Source organism: Cimex lectularius, unplaced genomic scaffold (assembly GCF_000648675.2).
Source record: "Cimex lectularius strain Harlan isolate CLEC.00 unplaced genomic scaffold, Clec_2.1 scaffold194, whole genome shotgun sequence".
NCBI classification, from domain to species: domain Eukaryota; kingdom Metazoa; phylum Arthropoda; class Insecta; order Hemiptera; family Cimicidae; genus Cimex; species Cimex lectularius.
In genome coordinates this window covers 645,594-670,711 of record NW_019392734.1, presented here as the reverse complement: position 1 = coordinate 670,711, position 25,118 = coordinate 645,594, and the positions used below count along the sequence as shown (strand labels likewise).

The following is a 25,118-nucleotide window of genomic DNA, read 5'->3' as shown; positions in this document are numbered from 1 at the left end:
GGAATGAAGCCTTAGTTCGTGGGAAAGAGGAAAAGGTCCTTCATGATCTTTAACAGCAAAACGTCGTATATCCGTCAGATAACCCCATCCCCAATCATATAAATATTGACAGGTCGTTTCTACTACGTATATTCAGGATGTGTTTCCATGGCGCATGTGGAAACTAAAATTGAACCGAACGAGAAGATAAAGCATTACTGACAGAGGTTTGTTTCAAAATTACACACTTCTGGTCAGCTTATTACCACTGATGTCAGAAAGTTGGGGCTTCACGAAGTCACTTCGCCGGGGAGCTTTAAGCCGTCACGAAAGCGATAAATTTTCATCAAACCTCTGTCAACCAACTTACCAAATTACGGACCACTAACGCAATTTCACAACGCGAGCAAAGGTCAATGTACCAAGATGTGGGCATAAAATGTCAAAACCTTGTGCAATTGACTTTTAACCGTCATCGCCCAGAGTGGGAGAAAGTAAAATTCATAAATTTTGTACCATTCTAAGTCCACCCCGACAGATTGGTCAACAGACTGCGCATAAAACTTCAAATGAGGGATTCTATTTAATTTATGAATGACTTCTACCCGGAAGACCAATTGTGAAGTTTGATTTTTTTATAAGTGTTCCATCAAATTGGATGTAAATGGCAAGTATCTGCATACCCAAATTGAATACTTCAAAACCATAACTACTGACGAAAGAATCTATCGCATACCATTGTTAAAAAATCACGGCCTTAATATCTGGAACTTGGCACATACAATTCTAAAATAATGAATGGTAAACTAAAATTGCTCATTTATTACGAGCATTAAGTGTTAAAAATCTGATATTTTTGCTACAATTTGATGAAGACTATTCCAATATTGGGAGTCTATGTCAAGTAAAAATACCCAAACACAGAATAAACCTGTCAGATCTAGGAGTCAGCGTGAAAAAAAAATCATTCACTTTTTATGCGTGTTTTGAACATAGATATTTTTATGCAATCTAAAGACAGATTTTTAAGGTGTTTAGTAGAGATGAAAAAGTATGTGTCACGAGCGGGATTCGAACCCACGACCTTCAGCTCAAGTCGCAGTCACAATAGCTCAAGTGATTAGAGGAGCGGCGTATTAAGCCGAAGATCGTGGGTTCGAATCCAGCTCGTGGCCCTAATTTTTCATATCCACCAAAAGCATTGGATAAAAATAAAAATTAATTGAAATAATTAATATGGTCAATTAGACCAGTAAACATAAATGGTCTGACCGCCAAGCAATTATGGATTAATTTATAGTTAACATTTTTATACGATCCTAATAAAAACTTTTATGATATAAATCTATGCTCTAATCACTTGAGATATCGTGAATTCGATCCACTCGGACACCAACTTTTTTTTGTATTTTCAATTTTTCAATTTTTGGGTTCGAATCCCGATCGTGACAATAAGTTTTTAATTTCGACCAATACCTTATATAAATTTTAATTAATTGAAAGAAGTTATGTGTGGTGTTTAGAGACCATTAATTAATGATCATTTGGAGATCGTGAGATGCGTTCTGGTGTGACGTAAGTTTTATCGGGTTGTCCGGAAAATAATGCAGGATTTTAAGTTTTCATTAAAAAAAATCTATATAAAATATTCTGTTTACGTTTACAGGATTACTCATTTGTATGAATGTCAACACTTATTAATCCTCTTCCAAATGATATTGTTTGTTTACCTCTGTAGCATTCCGCTACTTGGAAATAATTCAGTCATCCTTATAATGTCAAAGCGAGAATTTCGTACGATTTTCTTTTACGAGTTTAAACTCGGCCGAAGCGGAGCCCAAACGGCTAGAAACATTAACCAAGTCTGGGGCGAGGGTTGTGTTAATGAGTGCACTGTGCAAAGGTGGTTTAAAAAATTTCGGGAGGGAGATTTCAGCCTTGAAGATGAAGAAGGTCGTGGAAGGCCTTCCTCTCTTAATGATGATGTTCTGCGATCAGTGGTGGAAGAAAACCCCAAAACAACTGTTCGAGAACTTGCAGAGCAACTCAAAGTCAGTAAAACGACCGTCGCTGACCACCTCAAGGCGATTGGAAAAGTGAAAAAACTCGAAAATTGGGTTCCACACTCATTAAACGATCGCCAAAAAATCAGCGCTTTGATGTTTGTGCATCACTTCTTTGTCGAAACAAAAATGACCCATTTCTGGCCAGAATTGTTACATGTGACGAAAAGTGGATTCTGGACAGTGGCTCGACAAAGGAGAAGCTCCAATACATTTTCCAAAGCCCCCAACTCATCAAAAAAAGGTAATGGTTACGGTATGGTGGGCTTCATTTGGTTTAATACACTACAGCTTCTTAAATCCTGGCGAAACCATCAATGCTGAATCATACTGTAACCAAATTAATACCATGCATCAGAAATTGGCAGTAATGAAGCCCTCTTTGGTCAATCGGAAAGGGCCCATTTTGTTGCATGACAACGCTCGACCACATGTGTCACGTGTAACGTCACAAAAATTATTGGAGCTTGGCTATGAAACTTTGCCTCACCCACCCTACTCTCCGGACCTCTCGCCTACTGACTACCATTTTTTTAGACACCTGGACCACTACTTACAACACATAATATTCAAAAATCAAACGGAACTGGAAAATGCATTTATTGACTTTATCAATTCTAAAAATTCTGAATTCTACTCAGACGGAATTAATAAGTTACCAACACGTTGGGAGAAATGTATTGAGAGTATGGGAAATTATTTTGATTAAAGAACATTGCTTTAAAGTAACTAGTTTCTTTTTTTTTTGTTTAATACCAAAATCCTGCATTATTTTCCGGACAACCCAATAGAAAAACATTTTCTTTATCGTGCCAACGTTTCGATCTTTATTGAGATCATCTTCAGGGTCTGGGATTTATAAACATTGTGTAAATGTTACTACATGTATTTGTAAAATTTAAACAATGTTTATAAATCCCAGGCCCTGAAGATGATCTGAATAAAGATCGAAACGTTGGCATGATAAAGAAAATGTTTTTCTAAAACCTACGTAACATCAGACCGCATCTCACGAACTCCGAATAAACAAGAAAGACGTTATTTGGTCAATCGGACCACGAAATATAATGGATCTATTAAACAATGTTCAATGACATTTTACGATAAAATCTATAGACAATTTTTGAAGATTATGTTTAGTTAAAAAAAAATTGTACAAAAACGTCTTTTGTCAGCGATTTATTGAATTCACGAGTACGCAAGTTAATAGTGCTAACGTGTAAAGGACTTTTTTAAAAGTCGTGTTTTCCTTCTATTATTAAGTTAGTGCCTTCGGACCTCCATAAGTTTTATTGGTTTCCTCTTACATAGACCTATGTTGTAGGGCTAAAGTGCTTTGAGGGAATAGAATTTATCGTTTACGAGGTCAAAACCTTTTCAGAGAATCTAAAAGGAGTGTTTTATCTGTTGTTACCAGTGATCTAAAAACAAGTTATTTAAAGGGAATCAATGTTATTATGATATAGGGATTGTGGCCGCAAGTCGCTGTTTTATGGAATGTATTGCCTGCTGTCAGAGATGCAAGCCGTTTCCCTCCCGCAGTTTAATTTGTCGTTGTTATGTAAATTAATTTTGTCATCGTCCTTATCCCTCCCGGCTCAAAAGGAAGCCGAATTCCCACAGAAAGTCAACCCTGGATAATTTAACAGGCGTTGTGCAGTCTATCGGAATTTCCAATTATTTCTACCCCATTCACCGGATCTTATTTTTAGTGGATTCCATTGGGTGGAAGAATAACAATGGAGCATTTTAAAAGAAAATTTAAACCGGTTGGAAGGGTTTAGGCGAGATTTGGGAGAATAACCATGTTTCGCAATATTAAAAAAAATATAATTATTATAAAGTACAATAGGAAAACATAATTATTTCCATGTTATAAATGGATATTGCAAAAAAGCTGTCAGGTTTCCCATCTCTTTCCTTTCTTAATTTCAGCTTTACGGCCCTACATAAAAAGATCTCAGGTACTAATCTAAACGATAGCGTTTCAAGATGAATTCCATAAAAAGGTAGGATTACAATTCTCTCATGAAAAAATGAATACCGTTCTTATAGGGCGCGAGGTTATTAAAAAAATTATTGTGCTTATCCATAGATGAGAATAACCGAAGAAACGCGGAAGAAAGGTAATTCAACATTCAATCAGACTAACCAAAAGATTTTATAAATTTGAAACATATGCGGACAAGAATGATCAAGGAACTTCAGCGCCAGGGCGTAAAACTAGACAGAAAAGATACGGGCCTGACATTTCATCAATATTGGATGTATTGGATGCAGATGTATCATTCGGGATGTGAAATATAATGCGCCATTTAAGTGGGTTTTTGTTGTTTGGTCATTTCAGCCCCGAGCGCATGCGAAATATTGCAACAACACACATTCAATATGCATTCTCGCAAATAAATACATTCACACCTATATAAATTGCCTTCATTCTATTTGGTGGATGGAGACTCAATATTCCTCCGTCAACATGCATACAATAACAAACTAAATTAAGGGGCGTCGGTGGCCGCAACGGTTTAGGCGTTGAAACGGCGCTCATCACTTTAAGGTAACGGTCACGGGTTCGAATCCAGCGGCCCTGCATTCGAACCCGACATACTTACAAATGGGCTTTTTGTCAAAAACACCCGCACCCTGAGGGTTTATATGACCTCTGCTGTTGCGAACCCTCGTTATAAAATAAATAAATAGATAAATAAAAATTTTTTTTTAAAAATGGGTTCGATGGGGTACTTTAATTCTATATAATATATATAAGTTAATAATCTATATATAATTTAATTAAATATTCCATCATCGAACCAAGTCACGGACACGGCTCGAGGGGCGGTGGGGGTGCTATTCTATCATCAGCCCTTCCCCATTCACTCTAATAAATACACTCACTCCTACAAAACACAGAAACTCAAAACACATATCGACAGATATATACAATAAAAAATTCTCAATTCTTCTAAAAAGCTGAACAAGGGACCATGAAATTCGCTACCGTGTCCGAAAAGTATTCTTAAATACAGCGGCATGCCTACACGCTCTTTGTATGGTGCCAAGGCATGACACGCCTCTGTTATGTGGGACACATCGAGCAACCTTTCTCTGCATCAGGGGCACCTGCGCGGGCTTTGACTTTAAGTTCTATTGTATACCCTTGCTGTACTTATAGAATATCAATGAATACTAGTTCATCAATCAACTTGATTACTAGTTTCATTGGATGAATTTCTTCTTCGGTTACGTTGTACCTTGTACAACCTAATAGACTTCCTCCTTCGGGGAAATTTGGCACCACATTTTGTTGTTAGGTGCATTGGTGTCTCCTTTGCTTCTTTTCAGAATCTGCACGTGCCGTGTTGGGTTAAACCAACTTTCATCAGATACCCAATCAGTCCGCTGTTAAGAATCCTGTAACAATTTTTTTCCTGCTTCCATGCATTCTGCTGTTTTTTTTTGTATTTTTTTCATTCCAAAATTTGACAGAAGATTCTTGCATTGTTTAAATCCAATGGGTGAATTCCACTGTTTCCTCATTTTCATTTTGTCATTTTGTCTAAGGTACTCATTGATAGTGTGAATCCCTATGCCACAGAAGGGCTCATGACCTATCAGCGTCCGCAGTCTTGTTGCCCTCTACTCCCACATGTGATTGGACCCAGCAGTATGTGACTATTTTGCCTACCTAATCTATTTGTTTAGTTCTGCAATGTAGCACCGTCTGTGGGCTAACGATGTTTGAGCTTAATGCTTTGATGGCTGCCAAGTATTTGTTCATCTTGTTTGTGCAAATGGACTTCAAGTTGGAATATGCTGGTGTATTTTACCAGGGGCTTTGAGCCCTTGGTTCCAGGACCGAATACTCCTACCCCAGCACCTTTTGGTGTTCTAGATCCATCTGTGTACCAAACGATGGTGCCATTCTTAAAGGAGGTGTTTTCCTCGCTGTATGTGCGTTCTAGATCCGGCATATGGTATCGTTCTAAACTTAGGGGTTTCTCCCTCTTTCGCATTTATTTTGGTACTTAAATTTGTTTGTAAATGTTGCTTGAACACAAACATCTAAAGATTGCTCCATTTATCAATTGTAATGTGGTTTCCTAACATAAGTTAAGCTGTGTAGAAGAGACTTGTTGATATGGCGGTGTCATATGCGTATGTGGCGGTAATTGCATTCTAATTTGTGGACATATCAAAAGTAAAAATTTTGTACAACAGCGGAGCCAGTATTGACCTTTGCGGCACACCTGCAAGCACGTCTTTCATCTTAGAAGACCGTACCCTGGTTCATTGCGAAAAATTTCTCCTTAAGGTATGATTTATAACCAAATGATATCTTGGAGGGAGGCGAGGGGTTAATCCCAATATTTTCTCCAAACCAGCAGTAGTACATGATCTCATCACTCCCGTTATGAAAACCCACGCGGGTTCAATTTAGTCATATACATTATCAAAACTGTTATCAGAAAAGAGTATCCGCGTTTTTCTCACGACAAGGAAGACAGGAATTGGAGAAGGAACTCGGCTTAAGAAAGATGACTAAGAAGTTAGACAAAATGAGCTGATACTTCTATTCATTTAAGTTATGTAACGTTGCATTTCTTTACCTTTTTCCACTGAGTACGATTAAAACAATCTTCATTTTATTTTGTACAACACTTTCTGTGTTCAAAATTATACGCTAAAAATTGTTCTTTGTTAAAAATGAATTGACTTGGCTGGTGAAACTGTATTAAAAGCGTGAAGGACCTGAAGAAGCCTGAAGGAAGTGATCTTCAACATTGTTTGAAGAACTGTTTTTAAAAGTCGTTACCTTTTTCATTGAGCCGGTAGTTTCAAGTTTGTGAGTTTCCGATCAATATTCATTTCCTACTATAAAAAAACCGATAAAGTGAGGCCAATGGATTAATGTACATTAAGCCACCATCGGTTCGATTACAACGGAATGGAGATTAAACTCTCAGAATCGGATGATTAAAAACGTGAACCAATCCACAGTGAGAAAAAATGAGAGACTTCCCATTTGGAAAGTCTCTCGGCTGGAAGAAGCCTGATCCTCGAAACACCGCTATTTAAGAAAAAAAAATTGAAAACAGTAAAGACTAAATAATATTAACTAATTAATTACTGAGGATTGCGTTGTACTCGATATTTAGAAGTGGAAATGTGAACAGTTCTATATTTAAAAAGGCCGTAAAGCACGATCGCTCCTCTGTGTTCCCCCAATACTGGAATAAATGGCCCGGAGGGTTATAAATAATCTCGACCTAGGGAAGCCAATGTATTCAACATTAATCCACGGTAAATATTAAAGTTAAAGCAATTTTGTAGTCATGGAACGACGCGTTTCGCAAGCAACGACAAACTGGGATAGTACCCATGTGGTTAAAACCCCAGAGTAATTTCTCTGCGTATTTCCCTGGAGGAGACACTCTGGTAATATGTCTTGATAATAAAGTGATCGTGCCTGGGCAAAATTAAAGCGGGATGAAACTGTTTATAATAGCATAAATAGTATGTACGACGTGTTTAATTGTATCATAAAATATATAACTAAAGGAAAACTTTTAATTAAAATAGCTTCGTCCTACCACTAAAGCACCTACTGAAGGCTCACTACGTTAAAGCAAAACCATCCAAAAAATTCGCTTAAGCGGCTGTGAAAAACTTGAACAAAAAAACAAATCGTGATATGGCGACAGTAAAAACATTGGTAAACGCCGCAAACCATCAGAAAACAAACAGATAACAGTTAAATAATATTTAACCAAATTTATTCTCCTATTTATCAATAATCATCGGCTAACCGACAGAAATTAAAAGCCTAATAATTATTATTATGCTTTTAATTATCACAAGTTTCGCAATGACATATAAAATTCTAAAAATAACAACTAAAGATGATTCATTTGCAAGTTACCAAATTATAAAAATATTCTTTTATTACAAAAAGTTATATTAAAAATTGTGCTTTTTTTCTAATTACATATTATATTCACTAATTTCGTGGTCCGCTTGACCAATTAATATATTACAATTAATTAAGGTTTTTAGTTGAGATAAAAAAGGCAATGGCACGAGTGGGATTCGAACCCACGATCTTCGGCTTGATACGCAGCTGCTCTACCACTTGAGCTATTGTGACCTCGATCCACTCGGACACCTACTTCCCATCTCAACCGCACCTTTTGAATTTTCCCTCCACCAAAAGGTGCGGTTGAGATGGGAAGTTGGTGTCTGAGTGGATCGACGTCACAATAGTTCAAGTGGTAGAGCAGCGGCGTATCAAGCCGAAGATCGTGGGTTCGAATCTCGCTCGTGCCATTGACTTTTTTATCTCAACTAAAAACCTTAATTAATTGTATTATATATTATGTCGAATCAAACGTAAAAAAGTTCGTTTTTTTATTGGTGCGAAATTCCTGTTGAAAAGCGTAAAAATGGGTACACTCGTAAAAGCATTAAATAAATCTACATCATGTCAATTTGAACTAAAAACGCCCCGAGAAAGGTATGGTAAGTTTGAACCTCGACTCATTAAGAAAAATTACACAACATTATCAGAGGATATTAATAACAAAATCCTATCGTTATTCGTGTTAAGTATGAATTGTGATTTTTTTTCTAATTATAGATTATGCCAAATTAAATGTAAAAAGTTCGTTTTTTATTGGTCCTAAGAGCGTGATATAACTAGAAAAAATTACAAATATTAACGTAACTCATTATAATAAAAGGTTATTTATGTAATTTAGTAACTTCCTAATGAATCCTTATTTTTAAGGATTTTTAGAATTTTATAAATCAGTGCGAAACTCCTATTATATTTTCTAATACTTTTCCGACAAAAATGTTAACTAATTGATTAAACTATTTTACAATACCAACTGGAAAGGTTTCCGAGATAAATCATTTATGATTATACAATGACCAATAAAATGAAATTAATTTAATTTAATATGAATAAACATTTAATATGAATTAAACCCAACTTTGGGATTAGGTGCTGTATCACATACGCGTGATGTTCAAGGTTTACCAGCATTAACCAGCAGATGACAGTGAATTTTTACTTGGTTGACCAAATAACGCCTATGTTACATTTTTAAAAATCTATTTATTAGTGAAATAAGGTTTTATGTGACTTCTTTTACATGATTATCAAGCCTGATATCGTTTTTTAGCCACTTTGTTGTACATAACATCGCAGGTTTTGTAATTAGAACAGGAAGTTAAAGCTTCTTGCATATTTACCTAAAAATACACATTCAAATAATGAGATAATCAATGTACTTTTGGTTGAGGTATAACCCGAATGTTCCCGTGCTAATTATGCACAGTCCACTTATAAAAATTGAAACTATGATCAATTTAAAACGTGCAATACAACTTACCAGAAATTCCGCTCGATGATTGCCACCGAAAAAAGATGCTTATCGCAAAAATCTAACTTGTTAAAGTTGGAAGCCAAAAAAATCAGCCCTAAGATTTGCACCCTAAAAACTTTCAGTTTATGCCTGAAGATTTGATGCTGAAAAATCGATAACATAGCAAAAATCCATAAATGTATACAACGAATTGGAAACCAGAAATTTAGTCTGAACATTTCCTCCTTAGCGAACTACCAGCTTATATCAAAATTCATAAATTTATGTAATATATATTAGAAACTAACCCAGCAATTCCGCCTGAAAATTTGTCTCCTGAAAGCCATCAGCTTTTTCCAAAAATTAACAAAACACCAAATATTATAAACCAAAAATTCAACCTGTTTCAAACCGGTAGCTTATCGCAAAATCCAAAAATTAATAAAACAAACAAGAAACCAGAAATTTAGCCTAAAGGCTTGCACCAAAAACCAATCGCCTTATCCAAACATTAAGCCCGAAGATATGCCTCAGAAAAACCGTGGCTTATCGGAAAATTTTAAATCTCTATTACGTGTTGGAAAGTTTAGCCTGAAAATTTTTCCCTTATAAAACTACCAGCTCATATCAAAATTAATAAATTTAAACGAAATACTATTGGATACGACTGAAAACCGTAATCTTAGTCCAAAAATTGAAAACAACAAAAAACATATATTATTGGGTTGTCCGGAAAATAATGCAGGATTTTAAGTTTTCATTAAAAAAAATCTATATAAAATATTCTGTTTACGTTTACAGGATTAGAATGTCAACACTTATTAATCCTCTTCCAAATGATATTGTTTGTTTACCTCTGTAGCATTCCGCTACTTGGAAATAATTCAGTCATCCTTATAATGTCAAAGCGAGAATTTCGTACGATTTTCTTTTACGAGTTTAAACTCGGCCGAAGCGGAGCCCAAACGGCTAGAAACATTAACCAAGTCTGGGGCGAGGGTTGTGTTAATGAGTGCACTGTGCAAAGGTGGTTTAAAAAATTTCGGGAGGGAGATTTCAGCCTTGAAGATGAAGAAGGTCGTGGAAGGCCTTCCTCTCTTAATGATGATGTTCTGCGATCAGTGGTGGGTGCAGAGCAACTCAAAGTCAGTAAAACGACCGTCGCTGACCACCTCAAGGCGATTGGAAAAGTGAAAAAACTCGAAAATTGGGTTCCACACTCATTAAACGATCGCCAAAAAAATCAGCGCTTTGATGTTTGTGCATCACTTCTTTGTCGAAACAAAAATGACCCATTTCTGGCCAGAATTGTTACATGTGACGAAAAGTGGATTCTCTACGATAACACTAGACGTTCTGGACAGTGGCTCGACAAAGGAGAAGCTCCAATACATTTTCCAAAGCCCCCAACTCATCAAAAAAAGGTAATGGTTACGGTATGGTGGGCTTCATTTGGTTTAATACACTACAGCTTCTTAAATCCTGGCGAAACCATCAATGCTGAATCATACTGTAACCAAATTAATACCATGCATCAGAAATTGGCAGTAATGAAGCCCTCTTTGGTCAATCGGAAAGGGCCCATTTTGTTGCATGACAACGCTCGACCACATGTGTCACGTGTAACGTCACAAAAATTATTGGAGCTTGGCTATGAAACTTTGCCTCACCCACCCTACTCTCCGGACCTCTCGCCTACTGACTACCATTTTTTTAGACACCTGGACCACTACTTACAACACATAATATTCAAAAATCAAACGGAACTGGAAAATGCATTTATTGACTTTATCAATTCTAAAAATTCTGAATTCTACTCAGACGGAATTAATAAGTTACCAACACGTTGGGAGAAATGTATTGAGAGTATGGGAAATTATTTTGATTAAAGAACATTGCTTTAAAGTAACTAGTTTCTTTTTTTTTGTTTAATACCAAAATCCTGCATTATTTTCCGGACAACCCAATATAATCCCGTTTGTAACACTGACTTTTTTATCTCAACCAATACCTTAAATACAGATAAATTAAACTAAAGATATTATTTGATCAAGCAGACCACGAAATCTAGTGAATTACAATCTATAATTTCAGCATAAAGATTAGCTCCGAAAAACCGTGGCTTATGATGAATTAGAATTAGAAATACGAGATCTCCTAGGAGGCCTCTGGCCAGGGGGAGTCACCTACCTTGGTACCTGAGTGACTCCGAGGTTGGGCTCTGATCGTGCCCTTTGGTAATTTCGGCGCCTTTACGTTTCCTCACACTCACTCATACAATAAATACACATGCATATCCTCTGTCTAGAATCCGGGTCGGAGGGTACTCGATATTCCGCCTCGACCCGGCTTGGCGGAGCAGCAGTGGAGCCTTGAAATAATATGCTGCACGGCCGCCCAGCATACTCCTATTCTAACATAAACTTAACCTAAACTTTAACCTATGAAATAAATACAACCCATTATCCCAATATCCCACAAAAACCTAAAAAGTGTTTCCTTAAACTCGCTGCCATGCTCGAGCATTCTCATATAATCCGGCGGTATTCCATTTCGGTCCCGATACGGGGCCAAGCGACACCCCTCCAACACGTGCGACACCGTGAGTCTGTTTTCTTGGCATGCCGGGCACCTAGGTCGACTCGCACAAACCAACAGGTGCCCATGAGCCGCACGTGTGAGACCGATCCGCAAGCGGGTCAAGACAACGCTTTCCCTTCGAGATATCCCCTCCGGGCTCCCGTCGGCTTGACAGACACCAGCGCGTCAGTCGAGTCAGCCCAACGACGCTTCCACTTTTCAAATATCATATTTTTCACTATTCTCTTAGCGTCGTCAGGCCGAATCTGGGTGGTCTCAATATCATCACTGTGAGGAACGAGAGTACCCGCCTTCGCGGGCTTATGGTGAAAATCTGAAAATCTATAATACATAATATAGGAAACCAGAAATTGAACGGAAAGATTTTCCCTCACCGAAAACTACCAACTCATTCCAAAACTGACATTTTTTAGATTCAAATTAGAAACCATAGATTTGGCGTTGAAAATTTGACCTCTAAAAACCACTAGTTTATTCCAAAAAAAAATCCGAATACATATTTTAAACAAGCAATTCAAGATTAGTGCCCAAAAAACCATCAGCTTATCCGAATAATTTACAAATACAGGCAGGACATGAAATTAAGGTGTAAGATCGTCACACATACCCTATACGATATCACGTACATCCTGGATCCAGACATACGTGTATGCTTGCTCAAACAATAGGGGCCAGAGAGAAATCTGTGCCAATACTCTTTTGTATCGAAACCACCTGTTGAAGTTGCCATTCAACTGCATAATAAACCTCATCTCATGTTAATTCCAAAAGCAAACAAAGCAAAATCTTTTTACTTTTGAAAAACACCAGACAGGGTCTTTAAGACAGAAGAATCCAGCTTTAGGCTCAGGTTTGAATTTATACAATTGTTAACCGCAGCATTCGACCTAGATGGTAAAAATTGATGAAGCTGAATTGTAATAAACCAAAGGGGAAGTGGAACCGTGGAATAAATTGACCATAATTACATCTAAAGTGGAATAAAAGATTTTTTCCTTTCATTATAAGGGTTCATTGTAAGTGTGGGATAATAATTAAGGGCCTTTGTTTTTAAGGAGTTAAAACGAATTTTTCTTGATTTGTTAATATGCTAATGAAGATAAACCCACGTACTCAAAGAGCAAGTTTTCTCTTCGTGGTTAATAAACCTATTACAGATCGTAAAAAGTTAATGCAAAGAAAATTTTACTCACTAAAATAACAACAGATCCTTCTCCGCACTTACCTGAAACACAAGAAAATTGGTTTTATTAAGTTGTTAAGTAAAATATAATTAATGTTTTTGAAAAATGTACAAGAGTTATGAGGTAAATGGTCGAATTCGAAAGGAGCAAGAAAAAGTAGAGAGAAAATATGTCCAAAATATGACAGATAAATCCTTCTTTATTTAAAACTTTATATAATTTAGTAATAATAATGTATAAATAATTAATTAGATGTGCATGGGGGTAATACAATCTTATGGAAAATGGGATTTTGGATTTGCGTCGGGTAGCATCGGGTAGCGGTGCGTCGAGTAATTGTGTTCCCGGCTTTAGCATGAAAACTTATGCTAGCAAACCTATGTTTCATGGGCAATGTAAACAACCCCTTGATTGCACAAGAAACTGTTAAACCTACCTCCATTGAAAATATTACAAAAATAGAAGCAAGGACGGGTACTAAACACTACGTGCACATTATAATTAATTATAATTAATAAAATCAGACATCCAATCACAGAAATGGGAACCCACACATGATCCCGGAAAACACTTTAGAACACCTTATAAAGACTCACCACCCTACAGAGGAGAATAAGAATTTAGGAGAACATCAGATACAACGTGTGATGGTTAATGACCGTTAATCGATAATTATTCAGAAATTGTGAGATGCGGTCTGGCGTGATGTAGGTATCAGAAAAACACTTTCTTTATCGTCCCAACGTTTCGAACTTTATTGAGATCATCTTCAGGGCCTGGGATTTACAAGCATTGTTTACATTTAACAAATACATTTAGTATGTGGAAAAGTGAACACAGAAGACAAACACTTTGAGTGAGTAGAAATACTTTGATTGAATATAAAAAATATATTTTGCATTGTATAAATTCACTTTTCCACATCCTAAATGTATTTGTTAAATGTAAACAATGTTTGTCAATCCCGGGCCCTGATGATGATCTCAATAAAGAACGAAACGTTGGCACGATAAAGAAAATGTTTTTCTGATACCTACATCACACCGGACCGCATCTCTCGATTTCTGAATAATAATCAGATACAACGATATGGTATACAGATGGCTCCAAAATACACGAAGGAACTGGATTAGGCGTTTTTTGTACAATCCCCAGACATATCAGGAAGTACAGTTCGATTACATGCTTTGGAAAATCTAGGAATCTGTAGGAATAGGTTGCAGCAAAAAAGTGTAAATAATAAAGGTGAAAAAATTAAAAAGAAGATCAATTAATTAAGGTTTTTAATTGAGATAAAGAAGTCAGTGTCACGAGCGGGATGCGAACCATGGCCTTCGGCTAAATACGCCGCTGCTCTACCACTTGAGCTATGGTGACTTCCATCCACTCGGACACTAACTTCCCATCTCAACCAATACCTTACGTAAAGATTAATTAATTGAAAAAATTTATTCGGTCAATCGGACCAGAACTAAAATGAATTTATTTAATATACTAGTCGCACAAGGCATTTTTTAAACAGAGAACCTTCTATGTTAACAATAGGTGATTGTTGTAATATACTAGTAAAACATGCTGCGATTTAGGGAGAATCAGCATTTTTCCAAGATGACATTCGACCAGCTAAAATGCCCCTTTTATGCAAAACGAAACTTTTATAGCAGCCGTTAAACGAGAAGAGTTGACATATTTGAACGGGAGGAGAAAAATCCCGAGTTTTTTCCGCACTGTAAACTTTATTTTATCCGAACAAAAGATATTGGAAAGGAAAGAAAAATGGCCTGAAATAAAAGTTGGCATATTTTTTGGTAGCAATACATAAATGTATGTAAATTACAGTACAACCATCATTTACAAAAATTCGAGAAGATTCATGAGGTTAAAGTTATCTCCCTTTTCTACATCTAACGATAGTCGATTATAATATGCTAACAATGAAAATATTTTTAAAAACAAATTTTTTTATACCCATCCCGAGGTAAGCAAATTAGAAAAATAAAAATAAAAAAAGAAATAAAATAAGGGGATAATTTCTTCCCATAAAAAATAAATCGTGCTCAAACACAAAGTAATATAATCATTTGGAATCATAACAATTAATAATCGTGATCCTTTGCCTTCATCAACCGGTATGGATAAAAAATATCATAGCTATTTTATGATTATGATGGAAGATGATTTATAGTGTGATAGTGATGATTAAACATCATCATCCTCAGTTCTATGAGAGCGATGATCAAAATCATTTTAACTAACTATAATCAGTTATCTGTTTATTATTAATTATCTCCGATTTTTATGTGTGGTGATTAGCGACCGTTAGTCGAAGATTGAATGAGAAGAAATACTTTGAATGAATATAAAAAATATATTTTGCATTGTATAAATTCACTTTTTTCCACATCCTACATGTATTTATTAACTTTAAACGATGTTTGTAAATCCCAGGCTCTGAAGATGATCTCAATAAAGATCGAAACGTTGGCACGGTAAGGAAAATGTTTTTCTGAAACCTACACCACACCAGTCCGCATCTCACGATTTCTGAATAATCCGATTTTTATGAAGAAAAAAAAACGTTGAGAAGAAAAATTGGAAATAAAACCATTTTAATTATTGCAATAGCAATTAATTTTGGCCAACCCCACTTTTGAATTTTCCACTTTGGTTGAAATTAATAGAAAACCCAACTTTCAATTTGGCACAGGAATCGACTCGTATTTTTATCCCTTAAAACTAAGGATTACAGAAGGGAAAAATAGTAGAGGGTAGAAATGGGGCAGGTTATTCACGACAAAATGGTCGGGAAAGTGGAAAAGCATTACGCCTCTTTCCAACGAGGCTTTCCTTCGCAATTTTCCACACCTTCGAACCCCGGTGGGACGCACTCTGTCAACTCTTCCTTTTTCCTTGGCCATTTTAATACTTGAGAGGGATCCTTGACCAAACAGCCTGCGAGAAAATTGCTGAGACGTTACCAGGTCACTGGCCCTAGGTCGCTCGTCCGTAACTGTCTTGTTCAACTGTAGCTCATCATTAAAAAAAAATAATATAGCTATTACAGTTGTTAAACAAAATCTAGTTCTTACAGTTGTATATATATTTTTTTTAAAAATAACAATCCAATTTTGACTATATTTACATAGCCCTGGGCTGCTAATTTGAGTTCAGCGAAAAAAACTTGCAAATGAGCACAAAAAAATTCTCAACGTAACTAGCCATTGAGGGATTTTTAAAGTCTCCTATACCTAGACCTTATTTGTTTCCTATTATTTTGGCCTTACTATTCTCTCTATTCCGACAAGTTCCCTCGCGTTACAAAACAAACGTCTAACCTGGAACAGACATCCCAACACAAACATCTTACCAGATGATATAGTTATCCTCTCAAGGCTGATCCAATCATTTCCCAAGGAACTTACAATTAAAAACAGACAAGCCCCTCAGTACAGTACCTAGGATTATAAATTGACGACGTTTAACCTGGAATCATCACAAGTAAACCCAGACCTTTCCTGACGATACAGCCATTCTCTCAAGAAACTCTTAGGGGTATTCACGATCTTTGTGTTAACCCCGTTAACTCTGGTAGGTCCTGTTAGATCGAGCAAAATGATGACGTAGACTTGTAACAATCGGCTAGTTATCATTGCTCGATCTAACTGGTCAAAGCCAATGTTGGATGTAAGTCGAAAATGTAGTCTCATTGCTATCCGTTAGGGCATAAGTAACCAACATGGCAGCCATGAATTTAACAGCTGTTTATTGTTTAACGTTTATTTTTAATTTTTATTAAATTATTTTTATTTTTAAATACGCATTAATTAAATCAGACCAATACATTTCTTTTGTTAATTTCTGACCTGTCCTTGTACTCTCATTCATAATAGATACATCCCATAACCTATAAAGTTGTAGGCTGTTAGGCCTTAGGATACAAATTTGGTATGGCGGCACGTATTGAAGCGTGTCATTGGTTAGTATTTTTCGAGTGCATAGATAGCATTTTGAATAAAACAGTTGATTAATTTTCCATTTTTATTAACTTCTGGCATCTTACAAACAAAAGAAAACCAAAACAAACGACAACAAGCCTTCAAGGACTGTTGCAGCTTTATTTTTGGTTCTACCAATCACCACGCGCAGCATTGCGGAAAAATTAACGTTCAACATGCTAAGAAAAGAAGGAGGCTTTCAAGATCTTACTGGACATTTCTCTATTCGAGTTTAGTCTGTTAGATGGCTGACCAAAATTAAAAGAAACTCGCACAGACACCCAAAAAATCTCACAAAAGATGGAAACGTTACTTCTTCGTGACTTCATCTGAAAATATTATAGAAAACTGCCAACAAAATTTTAAAAAATAAATAAAAATAAGAAGCACTCTTAACATTCCACTTGAGTTGTCGAGTATCCCATGAAGGAGTAATAGCAAATTGGAAACAGAGAACTACCCAAAACCCTATTTCATTTTAAATTGGATTTTGAAAAAAGATGTGCATATTGTAGTTCTAAATGCTTAATAAAACTTGTTTTTTAATGATGAATTACCGTTAATTATCAGTGTCGACCTCTCTGAAGGGTGAGTTAAGTATATACGATGATGAAGTGTTATTATTCACTTTACGACCTTACCGAAAGCCTTTTTAACATTTTCTCACCTCAGTTATTCTTTTTACTCGACGTAACGTTATAACCGTGTAACTTAATTTTTCAAAAGTGTCATGAAGTTGAACTGGAACTGTAGGAATTCTTTTTGAATGAATTTAAACTTTGTTCGATCCTCACCAACCACAAGAATTTGCCGTTCGATGATAGTCATACTTAAATGTGTTTATTAAGTTGAAATGTTTGTAGTTCTTAAATAATTCGTTTATGTTTAGAAAGGTTTTTTTTATTGTAACTTAAATACTGGTGGGGCAAGAGGGTCGAAGGGTAAAATGAGAAAACTGTCTTCTTGAAATAAGGGAAAATTTTGTTTTTTTAACTTCTCTCATACTAAACGTTAGCTAGAACGTATAGTTAGTTTCTAGAGCTTCAGTGTATTCTTCAATTCGATTGGAACACTTAAATAATTTATAGGAAGGATCCGAGTGCAGCCTGCATTTTTAAAAGAACCACCCCTAAAGGAGACAGGAGCGATACGAATGGGCGTCACACACTTCTATAATTAAAGAGCTGACAAAGAGACAAAATGTAGGAATGGCTTTCACACTGATTAAAAGCGAATGGCAAATAAATAAAACCTACATTATTCCAATTAAATCCTTGATATCAAATCGCAATATTTGGTACAAAGCATCCTGCTTTTTTTCGTACGTCTTAACGGTTGGACGGTTCAAAATGGCCGAGAAAATAAGAAAAGATACAAAAACGTACATCTTTGACTATAAATATTCCAAATTTGAGTTGACAAAGGGAACAACCGAACAACGGGCAACTCATTAACTCTTAAATGAGTTCACTTTCACTCCCATAGAAAATTTAACAAAAGCTGCTGAGCCCAACGACAAAACTTTAAAAGATGAAAGACACAAAGGACAAGGATAAACGATGAAAAGCCAAAGGACGAGGGATAAGACTTTTTGTGGCAAATATAAAAATAACGTTGAAGAAATATTAGTTTCTACCGTCAATAAATGAAATAGAGAGGATTCGTTTCCATTGTCTCTAATCACACTCGAACTAATAACAATAATGAATAACTGATTATTTGGGGATCATGAGGTGCCGTCTGGTGTGACGTAGGTTTTAGAAAAACATTTTCTTTATTATGCCAACGTTTCGACCTTTATTGAGATCATCTTCAAGGCTCAAAGTGTTTGTTTTCTAGATGTGTCTACTGTACTCTAGATGTGTTGAGAGTTTTCTATAATATTTGCAGACGAAGTTACGAAGAAGTAACGGTTACATATTTTGTGAGATTTCCTTTTGGGAGGTGATCCTGTAATTTGACAGTTTCTTATAATTTTGGTCAGCCATCTGACTAAACCAGATAAAGGCCAAAAGGACCGGAAACGACCAACCTTGTTTTCAAGCAGCGGCGTATTTAGCCGAGGGTGGTGGGTTCGAATCCCGTTCGTGACACTGACTTTTTTATCTCAACCAATACCTTACATAAAGAATAATAAATAACGGTGAAATTAATTGCACCGGAGGTTTAAACAAAGGGTCGATAACATTTAAAATTAACAACGCTTTAGAAGGCAAACGGGGCCCAATCGGAACCGCTAAACCGTCTCGAGCAAAGGCGGGCAAACTTGAAAGGGAATTATCGGCAAAACGTAATCCGATCTTAACCGAAAGAGCAATCCTCTGGGAACAACAAATCTCTTTTAAAATGCAAAAACCCCGCCCCGGAGGGAACAGAATGCCAGCCTCTTTTACTTTAATCTTCGTACCCTCGACAGACCCCATAGGGACGAGGTTCGCTCGTGAATATATGAAGTCCTGAAGCATAAATTACTCTGATGAATACATAATAATTAAAATTAAATAGTTTTACAAGAAGTTCAAGATTAACCTAAATGCTTGAATTTGGCTCGTTTTCCAACGACTAAACTTTTTTTTAACTTTGTTTTTCCTGTTTTATTTTAAAAGCAGATACATGTTTTTAATTATACTTTGTTCTTGTTTCTACTAACTTAAGCCACGACCGACAGAGGTTCACAGTAAAACACACCCCTAAAAAAGTAGACAATAAATAATGATTATATTTGGGGAAATAAAACAAAAATTTAAAAAAAATTGAGAACATAGGTTGTCTACTTAGCACTAAACTCACAGGTAGAGCGGCGGTAATCTCTTAGCCAGATTGGAAAAGGTGGAAGGAATTCGACCGGATGACCGTCTGTGGATTATAGGATTTATGGTGGTTTTATCGCACTTGCGGTAACGGGATCGGATTATATCTTGGGCTAAAGGACGTTCAGGTACACACAAAAAGGATGATCTGAGGATTCCGGATTGGACAGTTCGGAAAGAGAGGAAACGGGAATAACTGTCTGAACCCGGTTCATAGGTATCAGCCGACAGTTGTAGATCGATATTTTTTAGAAGAAGATAAGGGTATTCACAATCTTTGTTTTAACCCTGATAACTCTGTTAGGTCGTGTTAGATCAAGAAAAACGACGATGTAGACTTGTAAGAATTGGCTAGTTAACATTGCTCGATCTAACAGGCCAGGGCCAATGTTACATGTTAGGTCGAAAATGTAGTCACATTGCTATCCGTTAGGGCGTGCAGGTAACCAACATGGCAGCCATGAATTTAACAGCTGTTTTTTGATTACACGTATTGTTATTCTTAAATACGCATTAATTAAATCACAATAATACATTTCTTTTGTTAATTTCTGAATTATCCTTATACTCTCATTCATAGTGGATACATCTACCTATTCTATAAAATAGTAAGCTGTTAGACGTTAGGATACAAGTTAGGTATCGGACAGGAATTGAAGTGTGTCATTGGTTACTACTAACTTTTGGCATCTTACAATTGAACACAAAAGAAAACCAAAATATACAACAAACTTAAACTACTGTTTATAACTGCTTTATTTTCGGTTCTATCAGTCGCCATGCTCAGCATTGCGGGAAAATTGACATTTAACATGATAAGAAAAGAAGGGGGCGTTCACGATCTTAGTGGACATTTCTCTATTCGAGTTAACACGAGTTAACATCTTACAAACATCGTGAATACCCCTGATATTTTAGCTCGTTAATCGCAAAGTTTTGATATAGAGTAAATATCATATTTTAAGAGATTTTCTCTTAGGAATCTGCCTGGTGATAACCGTTGCCTAAAGTTTCAGCCTATCTGACAGGTCGAAAAGTCGGAAACAACTAACAAATTTCATCATTTGTCTGCGTTTGATATGTGTGTGAGGCTTCCATGTACAGACGATTGCCAATGTACAGCCCTAAGTGCTACAATGATGGATTATTTGCAGAGGAGACTTCAGCTTTTATCTAGTGTCATTCCTAGATACTTCTTCGTGGGGAAAATCTTATTTCGATTAAGCTCCCTTCTCTTTGTCTATAATGTTGATAGCGATTCTTTACCTATTGGATAGAGGCGAACAGCCAAAGGTAGGTAAAAAGGTAAAAAAACAAACAGAACAGCCAAAGGTAGGTAAGGTTGGTAAAAACAAAAGAAAGCCATTAGAACAGCGACTCTTGAAAACTGCACTTTTCACCATTTGCATTGGGATTTTTCAGCAAAATCTCCTATTTTGGAGCAAATTTATATAAAGAGTCGTCGTGGTCCTGAAGATTTCATAGATAAATTAATAATGAATGTTATGGTGAGATGGTTCCAGATTAGACGTTTGTCAATGTACATTCATTCCTAGGTACTGAACCGATGTCTCTTTTGCGGATAATAATGGTTATGTGGATGGATTTGCTTGGGTTTGATTTTATTCTTTGGCTTCCACAACAAGATTCTAGTAGCAGTTGATTGAGAAGGTGGTCTGGGAAGTAAATATTATGGTTTGATAGTTTAAGTTTTAGAATGAGGTCCGACACACAAATCTACCTACATCACCTTGGCTATCCGCAAAAGATCAAACGGTGTGCATCTAGGTCTAAAAGCTAGGTTGGGTTAGAGGATAGGATGGAACATCATGCTGTGTACACCTGATAAAGATTGGATCGATACGTGAAAGATCTTCTTTTAAATAATAATTAAGTCAACAATTAGGCAATTATTATTGCTGATAGTAATGTTACACTAATATTTGTAATTAATGTTGGGAAGAATAAAAGCCTTTCTCTCTCTCTGTATATTATCAGTTGTTTAAGATCTTTTTACTTCAACAATATTTTCTTCTTCATAACTGCTCAAACATCCAAGGCATGTCTAAACCGAGGATTGAATTCGCTTTAATCCTCCCTGTTCAGGTCTCAGAGATAGTGCAAACAGTTAACCCGTACATCGTGTGCATGCCGAAACCCCTTTACAAACCCGTATTTGCACAAACACGGGATTTAATTTAATCCCATTCCGTGTAAAATCGACGGAGCGAAGGATATATGTACGTGGACGGTCGAAACGGGAAAATGTTGGACGTTAAATCTCTCTTCGCTGAACAAATGCGATTTGTGCATTTAACAAAAACAACAGAGGGTTGAGCTATAATATCGACCGATTGCGAGGGATTTATAGCTTCCTGAGAATAGCAGTTTCGTTAAAACTGGCAATACGTATCGCGCACAGGTACTTTATGTTTGAACAATTAAATGAAAACAGACACCAATGTTTATTTATCTGTTTGGGGGATGACCCCCTAACCAGTCTTATTACAATATTTACAATTAAGACGTGCTTTAATTAATTAAGAAATAGTTTTCAGCGTGATAATAATCAGGACGAGCATTTACCTATTTCATGTTTGAATACATTAAAAGACGATACAAATATATCCCAATTATGCACGTTACAGTTTCATTAAAAGCCTTTCGTAGGTTATGACCAGTTTGGGGTAGCGACTGTATTTGGATTGGACGTGGCGGTGTGGACCGTTAAAAGAAAATAAAAGAAATGTATACCGCGCAAAAAAAGGAGTATTCACGATCTTTGGGTTAACACTGTTAACTGTTAGATCGAGAAAAATGATGACGTAAACTTGTAAGAATCCGCTAGTTGCTCGATCTAGCCAGGGCCAATGTTAGATGTTAGGTTGAAAATGTAGTCACATTGCTATCCGTTAGGGCGTAGGTAACCAACATGGCAGCCATGAAATAACAGCTGTTTTATGTTTACATGTAGTTTTATTCTTAAATAAGCATTAATTAAATCAAACCAATACTTTTGTTAATTTCTGGCCTTCCTTATACTTTCATTCATAATATATACACCCCCCCTATCCTATAAAGCAGTAGGCTGATAGACGCTAGGATACAAGTTAGGTATGTCGCACGAATTGAAGCGCGTCATTTGTTAGTACTTTTCGAGTGCATAGATAGTCATTTTGAATGAAATAGTTGATTAATTTCCCTTTTTATTAACTTTTGGCATCTTACAATTTAACACAAAAGAAAGGAGGGGCGTTGGTGGCCGCAACTGTTTAGGCGTTGACACTGCGCTCATCAAGGTCTTGGTCTGTAAGGTCTTTATCTCAACCAAGACCTTACATAGAAAGAATAATTAGTTGATTGAAAGAAGAAACTTGGTCAATTGACCATGAAAACGTAAATGGATTTAAAAAGTAAAAGAAGTATCACTTCACGGAACAGCTACCCGTGGCCACTTCATAAGTCGCTGAGATCCAATCCGATTACCCAACATTTGAAAATGGCAAAAAGATGGAAAATTCGAACGATTGCAGGTTGAGATGGAGAGTTGCAGCGCGAGAAGATCGAAGTCACGACAACTCAAGTGGTAGAGTAGCGGCTTATACGCCGGGGTTCGAATCCCGCTCGTGACCACTGACTTTTTTATCTCAACCAAGACCTTACACAGAAAGAATAAATAATCTAACTATAAACTGTACCTTATGATTTCTACTGGAGAGATAGGATCTAATCCAAGCTATTAAACCCCAACTGTTCGAGCTTACCCAAAAGCAATCTATGGTCAACCATATTGAAAAGCTTTAGCAATATCCCCGTAAACAGTATCAACTTCATTACCATTCTCAATGTAATTAAAATTTAATTCCTTGTGCATTATGCATTGTTGAGCGTCCATTCAAACACATGTGCTGCTCATCGATTTGAAATAGTTTAGAGAAGTCCCTGACCTGGTCAATAACAAATAGCCTCGAGAACCTTTGACATTGCATTTAGTTACATGCAGGGCAGCGGGTATGAACGTTGCTTCGATCACCCAAAACTGGAACAATATAGGTTGTTTCCAACGCTCCGGTAACACACCTACAAGTCCAAGGATTCCTTCCTCTCTGAAGAGGCGCAAAGATGGCCGAATCGCGTTTAAATAACTAAAAAACCGCGTGAGGAGACAGACCCAATAATTGACCTTGTGCCGGTTCAACATGAGTTCACAGACTCGCAGACCAAAACCAATCTTCAACCCTAGTCCAAGGATTTCCTAAATAGGAAGAAGAGAGGTTTAGCTAGGCAATGAGCAGATTTTTTTTAATTGAATTGAGGGAACATAGTCAGGTCAACCTATAATCTGTTGGTTTCAAAGCGAACCACTTTGTTTCTCATGGTCAGTCATTAAATTTATTATCAACCAAAATTAATCACAGTACAGCGAAAAAATGACCTGACAACAAATGACCACGCTTTTTACGTTTACCAATCAATAAACGGTAATTCCAACGTCTTCCAGCATACAGCTCTAACCTCAGCCCTGGACACAAATAGTAAAGGGATCTGTGTTGACGTACAGTAATGTTAAGTCTGGAAAATGATTGTTTTTTTTCTGACTGTGCAGGTCATACAGCAGTTGATTCCTTATCATCAGTCATAAGTTATTATAATTCAGACCTTTATACTTAACTTGTAGCAAAAAGACACAAGAAAAGCCCAAATACTCAGAGGACCATAGTTTCCACGTCAGATCATATTACAATCATGACCTGGTATGCATCCAACATAGAGCCCAACCTCAATCCTTCCAACTACCACTTACTCAGCGTTAACTATTCGCCATTGTCAAACATTCCAGACGAAGTACTAGCATAAATTCATCAATCTAAACTACAGTCAACACTAGTCTAAAACCGTACATATTCGATGATCATCTAGTTGATAATGCTTGGAACTTCTGACTAATATATTTATTATTATTATATGAAACTGGCATGTCAGTAGATTTTCAAACATTAAATTGTTTTTAATCCTTATACTCCAATGTAAAAAAACCGATTTAAATGTCGACCTATTCGAATCAGGTTTCTTTGAGTTCTCAGTCGTAAGCCAGTAAGCCATAGAATCCAACTTTAAT

General features: G+C 36.4%; 1 protein-coding gene across 9 annotated transcripts in view; it reads right to left on the bottom strand.

The window, feature by feature from the left end:
- The window catches only part of LOC106661076 (kinesin light chain), a 166,402-nt gene that overhangs the window by 64,901 nt on the left and 76,383 nt on the right, over window positions 1-25,118 (bottom strand). For 2 of the 9 annotated variants that reach the window (XM_014384216.2, XM_014384217.2), the window contains exon 2: window positions 13,204-13,235. The exons of the other annotated variants lie outside the window; for them this stretch is intronic. The gene's annotated coding sequence lies outside the window, so the exon portion shown is untranslated. The remainder of the gene's footprint in view (window positions 1-13,203; window positions 13,236-25,118) is intronic. 9 annotated transcript variants of the gene reach the window in all.